General features: G+C 39.4%; 1 protein-coding gene across 1 annotated transcript in view; it reads left to right on the forward strand.

Moving 5' to 3' along the window:
* The window catches only part of LOC149194393 (phosphatidylinositol 3-kinase, root isoform-like), a 353,842-nt gene that overhangs the window by 69,575 nt on the left and 271,751 nt on the right, over positions 1-12,516 (forward strand). The window lies entirely within an intron of this gene.

The raw sequence follows: 12,516 nt of genomic DNA on the forward strand, positions 1-12,516 counted from the left end.
AATGCTATTGTTTACCATTAGAAGTACTTCTCTTTTATGTGTTGCAGAACACTGTAAAAAAAAGCAAAAATAAAATATGTACAACATGTACAGAAGCTCAGAGTACAGTCAGGGCATCTTTCTCATTGTTAATAAAACTGAGACAAGATCCAAGCACAATAACATTGTAACTCTTGATGTGTCTTGTTGCTGCACAAACTAGCAGGCCTAGTTTGTATGCTAAAACTAGAGGGAACAACAGCACTATGGGACGGAGGCCCACTGTCACCACAGCTTAAGTCCCCTTCTCTTCTCGGTTTTTCACTGACGGGAGGAGTCCCAGTACCCTCACTTTTGATTAGTGTGTCTATACTAAGGGTTTAGAGTGAGGCAAGGATGGCTCATTCAATGGAAAGACTCATTTGAGGTGCGAGCTTTGGGAGAAGCTAGGATGGCTTTCCATGAAAAACTCCTGGAAGAAGTACTATATGAAACCTATGATTGAGATATTTGACGAGATAAGAGTTCATCCAAGGTCAATATAGTCAAGAGAAAAGGTTTTGAATGACATGCTACTAAAGTACAACCTTCAAGAAATCCCTAAGTTGAAGGATTAGCTTCTAGGGTTCCCTCATGGTGTGATAGTTAGGGCATTAATTATATTGAAATCTCACCATCAGAATTTGTTCAAAACTTGAGGATGCTTAGAGGAGACATTAAGGAAGATTCCTATCTGGATGGAATCCAAAAAATTCCTCCTCCCTAAAATTTTGCACCAAGCCCTATATGACCTCCTTATCCTTAAAGGGACGAGGAAAAGAGAGAGGTGAAAAACAAATGATTTTTCAGTTATAATGTGATCACCAAGGGTCTAGGACTAGTGCATATTGCCTAACTGTTGGGAAGATTGGAGTCAAAATGATCAAGATTTGGGAACTTCGCTCTTCAAGGAAGCCTAAAGAAGCAACTTCACTCTCTATGGATGCAACTAAACGGCAACTTTAGATTTTTATACTTCGATGGCAATTGTTATGGAGTTTCGAGGACGCATTAGCAAACAATCCCTTAGGAACATTCATTCATTCTTTGTCCAATGAGTAACACATGCAAAAATCTCCAATAGTTTCAATTATTCCACTAATTCACATCAATTAGGGCACGTTATTTCACAAGAAAATAATTCCATGCATTAGACATTTGTGAAAACAGAAATATAGCATTATATTGCACTTACAAGACAAAGAAGAATATATCCATCCAAAATCTTGCCAACAAAAAGCTCCAAGAGAGATAGCGAAAATTTTCCATATCAAAATGCATTTATTCATCCAAAATCATTCCACAATTGCAGGTCCGAATTCTTTACAGAGAGGTATCCCAAATCCAAGTGATGATGAGTTATGAATGAGACTCATCTTCTATTTATATGAGCCTTAAGGGATTCCATTTGGTTCAATTAGCCTAATAAGCCCCTTTAAAATGACTTTAACGTGCAAAATAGCAACTCCATTGGAGACAAGCCCACCAAATAGCTCAAAAGTACAAAATAAGCCTTCCTAATGAGGCCAAAATGGTAGAAAAATGGTGCAAAGGGGCTATTGGAAGTCCTAGATAAGTCCTCCATGTGCCAAGATGAAGAGGACATCTCCCAAATGATGACCAAGGGGGTGGCCCCATGGTTTCCAAGCAAAACATCTATGGTGCTCCCAAATGGCTAAGGGGCACAATGAATGGTCTCATGGCTCTCCAAATAGATCAAACACGTCAATGCTCCATCAATAAGGGCTGGAATGATGATACAAGCCCTCCCATGTCTCTCTGGATGAGACCAAACCCCATCTGGGCTTTGGATCAATTGCTAAGTGTTAGGTACAAGTGTGTGGCAGATTGGGCAACGTGGTCCAACTTTCCAAGTGTTCCAAGTGCATCATCATCTCTGTATGACTGGGGCATGAACAAGTAATATGTGGTGCTGAAGAAGCCCATGGCATCGCATCGCAATCAATGCTTTGCTATGGTGGAGGCCCATGGCTCTCAACACTCACCCTACAAGTGCCGCCATCATGACCCTTTGGAGGGCTTGGATCTCGTATAGGGGAACCATGTCCAAATGGAGACCCACCTGCAATCCTGTATAAGATCCAATGTGTCTCCTCGCCTTCTAGTACAACAATTCATTAGTGCAATTGAGTAAATAAGCTTGCAAACCAAGGGCAAAAGTGGACACTTCATAGTGGCATGCCCTTCCTAATGGGCTTCAGAAGGTGCAAGTGTTTCCTTGCTCAACAAGAGAGGTTAATCGAGGACCCTATTAGGTGGTTTCAACTTTCAACCTCTAAGGGAGTAACAGTCAGTGTTGTTAAAATCGTGATATTATCGTATAATCGCGATATTTTCAACAAAAAGATAAAATTGTGCTTAGTACTCAGATTTTTTTTTTTTGGCCCGATTTTTTGGGAAAAAATCATGGAAATTTATTTATTTATTCTTTCCTTTTCTTTTGAGGAGGAGGAGAGGTGACCCAAGCTACCCCTGTCACACGTAGAGGACGTGGTCTACCTCTTGTAGTTTCTAGTTCTTCAGCTTCTAGAGCACAACAGACTCCATAGTCTACTGCAGCTTGCCAACTCCACCGACATCTACATCTAGAGGGGCAAAGGAAATCAATAGTATTAGACTTTAGTTATTTGGTTCATTTCATTGTATACGACATTATTTGGTTCATTTCGTTGTATACGACATTACGACTCATGATATGAGATACATTATTATAATTTTTTGTTGATATTTTGAGGTTGAGTTGGGACTCAGGAGTCAGGACTTACTATTCAGGACATGATTCACTGTTATGTGTGATTTTAGCACTAGAAATGATATTAAACATCTTATATATTAGTTCTTTTATCATATTTATGTGTCAATGTATTTATTTTATGTTGTAGATGGTTTAAACTTTAGATATTAAAAAAATTGAAAAGAAATGAATATTTTTGTACCAAACGATTTTTGCCCGATTATTACCGATTTTTTCCCGACTATTATGATTTTTTCCGATTTTTTCCTCGCGCTGATATTATCCCGATAACGATTAGTGCAACATTGGTAACAGTTCCATGGTACATCACTCAAATGGCTGGTATCATATGAGATGATGGTGGAACGGAGTGGGGCAATAGGGAAGGCCCAAAGCCACATGCCATGGTACAAGGGCAGCTATAATGAGGGAAGCCCACACATGGGTATACGAAAGTAGGAAGGAGCAATCATGGTACGAGTTATCCCAACCTTTGTTTTTCCACCTTTCTTCATTTGCCTTTTTCTTTTTATTGACTCTTTTTATTTTAACTGCTCGGGGCTCCAGGGGATGAGAGCATGATGTGTATGATAGAGTAGTGTATACCCCCTTAAGGTTGGATAATTCATCACCCACTAGGGGTTGGGACAATCATGGGTTCCTAAATGATGCAGGGGGCAAACATAGGGTTCTTAGTAACTAGGGCGATGGCCATGATGATATGGGTAGAGCTCATGTTTGTATTTTGCCTACGTGCTAAATTTATATGTCCCAACCATCTTTTGCATTTTATGGTACATTTTCTGATTTAAGTGGCGCAATTATGCTTTTAACTTTCCTTTTAGCTGCATCAATCTCCGGGGCATCATTCCAGGCCCGACCCAAAGTGTGGACAAGGGGCGGGGGAAGCTAACTCCTTGTGGACCCAATTAACAAATGTTGACCGGATGGGAAAAGTGTGAAAATAGGTTATAATGAGCGGACGGGAGTGAAATATATGGTATCGGGAAGCGGTGCCACGCAAGCAAAATCAAGGTTTCCCATGTAGTGCCACTCCTAAAGATAGTAGCCAATAGAGGGGACAAAGGAACAAGGGAACAAGAGTAAAATCCAAGCCTGTTCTTTTTGTTGAATCCCCCCACTAATCCATGTCCAAATGTGTCCAAGGAAAGCAAGCATAAACACCCAATTACGTAATGAAAAACCATACCTTTGGGTTTGGAAGGCCCTCCTTCAAACATACGATCATAACAGATGGGCGAGGGCCCATAATCGCTGGCTCAGGTGTCGGAGAATGTGGCACATCGAGCTATTTGGTGGTTACAAGGGGTTGCCGACTGAAGACAAACTCAAGAGAAAAATTCTTCTATAGGGGTCACCTATTGGTGGTGCATAACATGTCGAATCAAAAGAAATTTTTTGGCTTGCAGGTGAAAACATACCTCTTTCTGCCAAATAATAAGGAAAGAAGAAACATAAGTAACATCAATGTCAGAGATACACTTACACCCTAATTTCCAAAGGAAATATGAAGCAGTATTCCAAAGCCTCATAAAAAATAGGACGAACAATTGCTTAGAGTCACCTCGTAGATTGTAAGATAAGTGAAAAGACCATACACTAGGACCCATTGAGTGCCTGTATTTGATGTATCTTCAAATCTATGGAAACTCATCTAGCATTTAGAGTTTATCCTAGAGGGAACTTCTTATGCAACCAAAAATTCAATTTCTTTGCATCATAACCTTGAAGAAGCTTACCAAAATATCAACACCAGTCTCTCCAAATTGGAGCCTATTACCCCTTAAGTTGCATGAGGCCTATACTAGTGAATTTTCTCTTAGCACGCTTGTGATTTTCATCACAAAGAACTTTGGATGGTTAGGGTGTTCACTTAGTTCCATGTAGTGTTGATCACATGGATGATGATGTGCTAGAGGTTTTAATGATGTATTGTTTGGTAAGCTTGTTCATCATAGAGAGATGACATTATACTTGATCATGTGATGTTCTAGTCTCCATCATTTGCTAGATGATTGCACACGAGGATGTATGCAACCCTTTGTGGAATGCTCTAGCAACTTTGGGCTAAGTGAACATTGCATTGGCTTGATCATTTGATTGGCTTCATCATAGCATAGAGTGCTTGGCATACACTAAATTGCTTACATGTGGTTTGTTACTTTAATGGATTAACATGGTCATGGTTAGGGCTTGTTTTCTCCAATGCCCTAACTCTTATGGGTGATGTTCATGTTGATGGATTGATACATGTGCCATCTTGGAATAATTGCATAAATGTTGAGGCATATTGTTGGATTAAAGGGTGTAATGAGGCAATAAAATTTTGCCCTACTTTCTTCTTCAAGAAGGAAAAGGGCTAGGGTTTTCAATGAGCTTTCAAAGATTGAACACAATTGAATAATTGCAATATACAGACAACAATACAATATCAATTTTTCACAATGCAATTTAATAACGCTTCTTCCAATAACAAGATCCATATTACAAGTAGAATAATGATCTCACAATATTCTAGTACGGTTCCACATATTATTTGACAAAAAAGTAATAAGAGGAAATTAACATTCAAAAATTCTCATACTATGACTGGTCGACCTTGGATTCCTAAAACAGTTCGATTATCTTTTTAATAGTTAACCCTTAAAGAAGTTTCTGTGTGCACTTTGCTTCAACTCAACCCGAAATCATAGAAGAAACGCTTTGTTTTGCAGCCTCAAAAGTGATCTAGAAACCTTGTTCTTGCCGCAGGGCAACACTATATTTTTTCGATCCAAGTCCTTTAGTTATCGATTTCAGATCCATCTGCTTAAGCTTCTGATCGCTTGAGATCTTAGGTTTTAAATCTCTTCGCTATCATGTACGACCGATACCCTTGCTTGGCTCCTCGTTGTGTTATGCTCCTCTTCGCAACCTGTTGTAGGTTCTAACACCCCTCGATGACTGTTCCAAAATGGCGCTGCTACTTCCAGGGCTTAAGACCAAGTTTGGAACCTTCGTTGCTACTTTAGAACCTTTGTTGACCTAGCCAAAATTCAAGGAAATGAAACAGAGGCAGAAAAGACCTCGTTGCCTCAACCAAAACCCTAATTCCCAATCAATCCAGGAAGGTCGAAACACCAAATAGAATGACTTGGCAAAAAACAGAGTGTAGTCTCCAAAATTTTGTTGACTCAAAGAAATCCTTTTGCCTAGAACAAAGTGGAATAACAAGATATCAACTAGGGTGGAATCCCTCACCACTGAAATTGACAAGGGGGAAAAGGGGTCTAGACTTTAAACCCTCAAAGCTAATGCTCAAAAATATATGAAATGATCCACAATTGATGATCCAAAATGAATTCAATCGCACTTTATTTATATGCTTCCTTGAGGGGTTTCATTTCCATAAATGATTAAGAGAATCTTACTCAAAAACCTGATTCTGGTTTTTTTTGCCCCAACTGCCCCAAAATTTGCCTAGTAATGGGTATTTTTTGGGCTTCCCCCCTTTTTGATGGACTCTAGCCGACAGGGATGGATAGGCTAATGAGTCCCATTTGTCCTCAATTCGTAGAGCACATTACAATCCCCGCTGCCAGATATTGCTTGCCCTCAAGCAATTGCAAGTTCGAGTGTTGAAAAATCGCTCTCTTTCCCATGTTCCATCCTTCGGTAAATTCTTCCATCTAATAAGGTATTCCAGAACTACTCTTCCCCTTAACTTCTTTTCCTGCATGACCATGATCGTTTCCAGAATCAGTTCCAATTGTCCCTCTTTGTCTAATGGTGGCAATTGAAAGAGGTGGTGATCTATTGACTCATAACCTTCTTGAGGCATGCCATAAGGAATACATTGTGGATTCTGCTGTCATTCGTTAGCTCCAACTCATATGCTACTTCGCCAACTCTACGAAGAATTTTGTAAGGCCCATAAAACCTCGACTTCAATTTTTCGTGCCTACTTTTCTTGAGTGTAGACTGTCTATAGCATTGCAATCATAAGAAGACAAAATCTCCTACCTCAAAACTGCGTTATGTCTGATGTTGGTCAACGTACATCTTCTGTCGATTCTAAGCAACCTGTATATTCTCTTTGAGTACCATGAGAAATCCTGACTGTCCTATATCCAATCTTTGGTAAAAGGTGCCTTGCTGTCTCCAAAAATTCTGTTGACATCATATACATATAGAGCTTTGAATAGTGTCATCCCAATGAATAAGTGGTAGGTGGTGTTGTAGCAATGCTCCCCAAGGTACAACCACTTGATCCATGCCTTCTGCTGACCTGTCATATAGTTACGTAGATATCTCTCAATCCACTTATTCATAATTTCTATTTGACCGCCGGTTTGAGGGTGATAGCTAGTGCTAGGGATCCGATAATGGAGGAGAGTATACATCCAAGGAAATTATAGCCTTCTGTAAGGAGTCTAGGATTAAGAGGGAGTTGATAGTCCCATACAATACCGAACAAAATGGAGTTGCAGAACGAAAGAACGATCCATTGAAGAAAGTGTAAAAACAATGTTACATCATTAAGATCTACCAAAATTTCTATGGGGAGAAGCCATGAAGACAACAATATATATTCAAAATCGAAGTCCCCACAGGTCATTGGATAACAAGACTCCCAAAGAAATGTTCATTGAGAAGAAACCAATTGTAGACCATCTCCATATCTTTGGGTGTCCTGTATATATTCATATACCAAAGGACAAAAGAAAGAAGCTAGATCCATCAGGCATAACAACTCCAATAAGGCCTATAGAATATACATAAAAGAAAGACACCATATAGAAATAAGTTGAGATGTCATATTTGATGAAAGTATTGCATTCAAGAAATCTAAGGAACTTCCCATAGACTCTGATGACGAAGAACTTCCAGTATTTGAAGAGGAAGTTAACAGGGAAGAAGAAGAATCTCATCATGAAGATGAGGGTCCCAATGAACCTATTCAACCTGTGGTCCTCCCCAAACCTAACTGGTTGAAATCTACACTACATGATGTAGAAGGCCATGGAGCAATGAAAGGAACATTCAGAGAAAGCAAGAAACCCAACTGTTATTCTAGGTATGCAGCATACATGACAAAACTCATAGGAGCAGAGCCATCCACTTTTGAAGAAATTGTCAACCATCAGGAATGCAAGGATGCCATGAGTGAAGAATATCAATCTATAATGAAGAATGGAGTTTGGGAGATCGTACCTAGGTTCGAAGACAAGTTTGTGGTAATTTCCAAATGGATCTATAAGATCAGACATGCGGCAGATGGAAGTATCGATAAGTATAAGGCAAGATTTGTGGCTAGGGGCTTCTCTCAACAAGAAGGCATCGATTATGAAGAGACATTTGCTCCGACAGCAAGGTATACAACGATTCGTTCATTGATCTCTTTGGTAGCATCAATGGGATGGAACATCCACCAAATGGATGTCAAAACTGCGTTTCTGAATGACGCAATTGATGAGGAAGTCTATATAGAGCAGCCCTTGGGATTTAAAATTAAAAACAGGAAGGCATATGTTTGTAGATTGAAGAAAGCATTATATGGCTTCAAGCAAGCACTGGCCTCAAGCAACCACTAAGGGCGTGGTATGCTAGAATAAATGCATACCTTCAAAGAATAGGATTCACAAAAAGTTTTGCTGATCTGAACCTTTATATCAAGGTTGTAAAGGGATAACTTGGAATCATTCTTCTGTATGTAGATGATCTTTTCTTGACAGGTGTAGACCAACTGTAGACCATCTCCGTATCTTTGGGTGTCTTATATATTCATATACCAAAAGAAAGAAGCTAGATCCATCAGGCATGAGAGGAACATTTGTGGGCTACAACAACTCCTCTAAGGCCTATAAAATCTACATAAAGGAAAGATACCATATAGAAGTAAGTCGAGATGTCATATTTGATGAAAGTATTGCATTCAAGAATCTAAGGAACTTCCCATGGACTTTGATGACAAAGAACTTCCAGTGTTTGAAGAGGAAGTTAACAGGGAAGAAGAAGAATATCATCATGAATGAACCTATTCAACTTGTGGTCCTCCCTGAATCAAGAAAGAAACCTAACTGGTTGAAATCTACACTACTTGATGCAGAAGGTCATGGAGCAACGAAAGGCACATTTAGAGGTAGTTGTTTGGTGATTCACAATTATAATAATAAGCAACAAAGATAATAAGTAAAAAGACATCACAAGCAGTTATCAAGTAAAGAGAAATAATTCTAATCATTGCCCTATAGATTTCTCAACACAATCCATACATGCATGTGATAATGATGACAATGGAGTGGGCAAGGGTTCAAGGAAGATGACCATAACCATGATAACAATGAGAGGGGGTCCAACATCTTCTAGTACTATAATGAAAAGAGGGAGCTTTCATGGAGGCACGAGTTACCCCTTTCATTGGCTTGCTTTTTTCACTCCTTTGGTGCACCTTTTACTTTGATGATTTATCTTCATTGCATAGCTTAGGAGAACAAGCTCCCTTTATGCTTTTCCAATTTCCCTTAAAATGAAGCAATTTTTTGCCCATTGGAGTTGGGGCATTCAAGAGTTCTTTTATGATGTAGCATGAGTTGTTGGGAACTGGGTGTGGATAATGAGGGTAGTAGAGCTCATGCTAGGCTTTTTCCCATGTACTTACTGTGCTCTAGCCATCTTTTACATTTTTCTTTTATTTAGTTGTGGCTTTATATGCTTTTATCATTCTTTTAACTGCATCAATCTCTTAGGGAAAATTTTCGGGCCCCGACTCAAAGACAAGGATATAAGGTGCTAGTCCCAATGAAAAATTACAATCAACCCAAAGATTGGATGTGGATAATAAGGGAAACATGAAATGTGGTATGTATGGAGTACCTTGGACACACTACTTCAGTCAGTGCACCTCATTAGTGCCCCTGCTGAAGGAAGGACCACATCGGAGGTCACACTGGACTAGGGGGGATAACCTCTTAGGTGAAGTATGGGAAGAAGGGTACAATAAAGAGAATTCAATCTTCCAACTTATATTGTGATCCATATTAGTATGCCCCAAACATTAAATAAGAGAACATGATTACAAAAATGGTTAGTGTACCTGATGATTTCAAGAAGCATGTCAAATGGGAGTGCATTGACCAGAGCATAAGTGAAGATCTCTAAATTAATCTTGTTTGTGGGCCATCATAAGGTTGCTAGCTGGTTGGACGTTAAATGAGGAGAATTTTTTTCTCCTATGGGTTACCCACTTTTGTTGGGTAACAATTCCCAGGGAGATTGGTACTTACCTTTCCTAATGGGGTCATATAGGAGGAGGTGTACATTTAGCAACCATAGGGCTTTGAGGTGCATGTGAGAGAATCTCATGTGTGTAGGCTTAAGAAAGCCTTATATGGATTGAAGTAGGTGGTGAGAGCATGGTACAAGAGGATTGATGCTTACTTGCAGCAGATGAGCTTCAAGAAGAGTGATATAGATCCCGAGCTATATTTCATCATGGTTGGTGACGATCCACGCACTCTAGTTTTGTATGTGGATGACTTGTTTATTACGAGAGAGGAGAGACTCAACCAACATTGCAAGAGGGACCTTGCTTCAGAGTTTGACGTGACTGATATGGGATTGATGCATTACTTTTTGGGGTCAGAGGTGTTTGGCAGGAGGATGGGCATATCTTTGTAGGCCAGGGAAGATATTTAGGGGACATATAGTGGAGATTCCATATGGAGGATTGTAGGCCTATGTCTACTCAAATGATCACCAACTGGAAGAAGCTGCATGCTTCAAATTTTGAGTTGGTGAACACTAATTTCTATCATCAGTTGATTGGTTCATTGATGTATCTTGTCAACACTAGGCTAGATATCTGTTTCACAGTTAACACATTTAGTTAGTTTATGATGAAGCCTAAGATAATACATGGATGGTTGTGAAACAATGTTGTGGTACCTACAGGGCACAATTGACTATGGTCTGGACTATATCCATGGAGATGGAGTTAGGTTGACAGGTTGTACAGACTCAGATTGGGCAGGTGGTGCTAGTGATCAGAAGAGTACTTCCAGATGTTGTTTTATGTTTGGTTCGATATTGGTGTCGTGGTTTAGTAGGAAATAGATATTAGTGGCATTGAGTGCAGTGAAGTTGAGTATATTGCATCTAGTCAGGCTAGTTGTAAAGCTATTTGGCTTCACAAAAGGACACATGGCTTATTTGGTCAAAGCCTGAGACCAACTATGATACACAATGATAATTTGAGTTGTATTAAACTCACAGAGAATAGAGTATTTCATTACTGGTCAAAGCACATAGAGATCATGTACCACTTCATCAGGGGGCAAGCATGTATACTTTAGAGACTGGATGGGATGGTGAGAAACACCTTCCTTGGTAAGAGGGAGTGTTGAAGAAAAGGGTACCAAGGAGGTGTCTCCAAGTGCATTTTCCTTTTTTCCTAGGAAAACACCTCATAACACCTTTTTAGCAAGTGACTTTATGAGTTATATTAAAGTCATGTTATAAAGTCACTTATGTACGAGGTACTTTTAATATTAGAGTCATTGTATAATTTTAATTTGACTTTATGTGGAGAAAATGTACAAGGTACAAATATAAAGCTATAAAGTGACTAGAGAGTCATTAATGAGGGGGACAACATGAAAAGCGGATCAAGTGAGGGAATGATCTCTACCATCGATCTAGAGGGCTAAGATCTAATCTTAGCCTGAAAGGGTTAGGGTTCTCTTAACTAATGAAACTAAACGGGGAGGGAAAAGGCTGAGGGCTCTCTCATTCTACTTGTGAAGAGTTAGAGAAGAAGAGAGGAGGGAAGAACGAGATGAGGTTGCTACAACAATTTTTTTTTTGTAGGAGGAGATCACACTTTACAACAAAGAAAGTCACCCACATGCCTAAATTCTTAGGCAATCTTAGGCACACATATTGAGGCAAGCTTTCAACACAAATTTCAAGGATATCAGGTTGCATTTATTAGGGGCTAACAAAAGCAAACTTGTAGGCCTGAATTTGGCAGACTAGTGCGAATTTTTAAGAAACATTCACTGAAACAATGGCACAAAATTCTAGTTTGATTGAGCATACCTAGGCATGGTTTTGTAGGAGATAAATTCATGGCAGAAGGCCGTGATTTTCGAGGGACTGAAGCTGATTGGTTGGCATGCAGAAGAAGGGAAATTTTGCTGCACTGTGGCCCAATTTCAGAGGGAGGAGACAACCCACTGAGGCACAAATATCGAGGGGTTAAGTTCAAACTGTGCACAAATTTCCAGGTAGCCAAATCTTATTAGTTGTCTGGATTTAAGGGGGCGATAAGTACCCTTTGTGAATTTATTGCTGTGTATAAATTTTTCTTGAGAAAGCAAAAATATAATCTTTCTTAGTACTGGTTTTCCCCATTGTGGGGCTTTTCCAGGGTCATTGCTAGACCAAAGATAAGTGCGTCACAAGCTTGTGTATGCTTTATTTTTGTTTTCTATCAGCTGAAAAGTGCAAAAGAAGTAGAGGTAGTCCTGAACTGTTTCTTTGAAAATTGCATTAAACTTTGTTAATTAGCGAACATGTGGGGTTGTGGGCATTAAACCGAATGCAAAACAGTTGAAACTAGGTTGGGGCTACAAATTTAAAAATTTCTACAAATCTAACACTCCTTAGCAAGGAAAATGTTCTTTATAACACCTAACTTGTCTTTGAAGAAGATGAATCTATCCTTCCCTAAGACCTTCGTC

This window comes from Pinus tabuliformis, chromosome 2_2 (genome assembly GCF_031772625.1).
Source record: "Pinus tabuliformis cultivar Carrire ecotype Pingquan chromosome 2_2, CPIR1, whole genome shotgun sequence".
In the NCBI taxonomy this organism is placed as follows: domain Eukaryota; kingdom Viridiplantae; phylum Streptophyta; class Pinopsida; order Pinales; family Pinaceae; genus Pinus; species Pinus tabuliformis.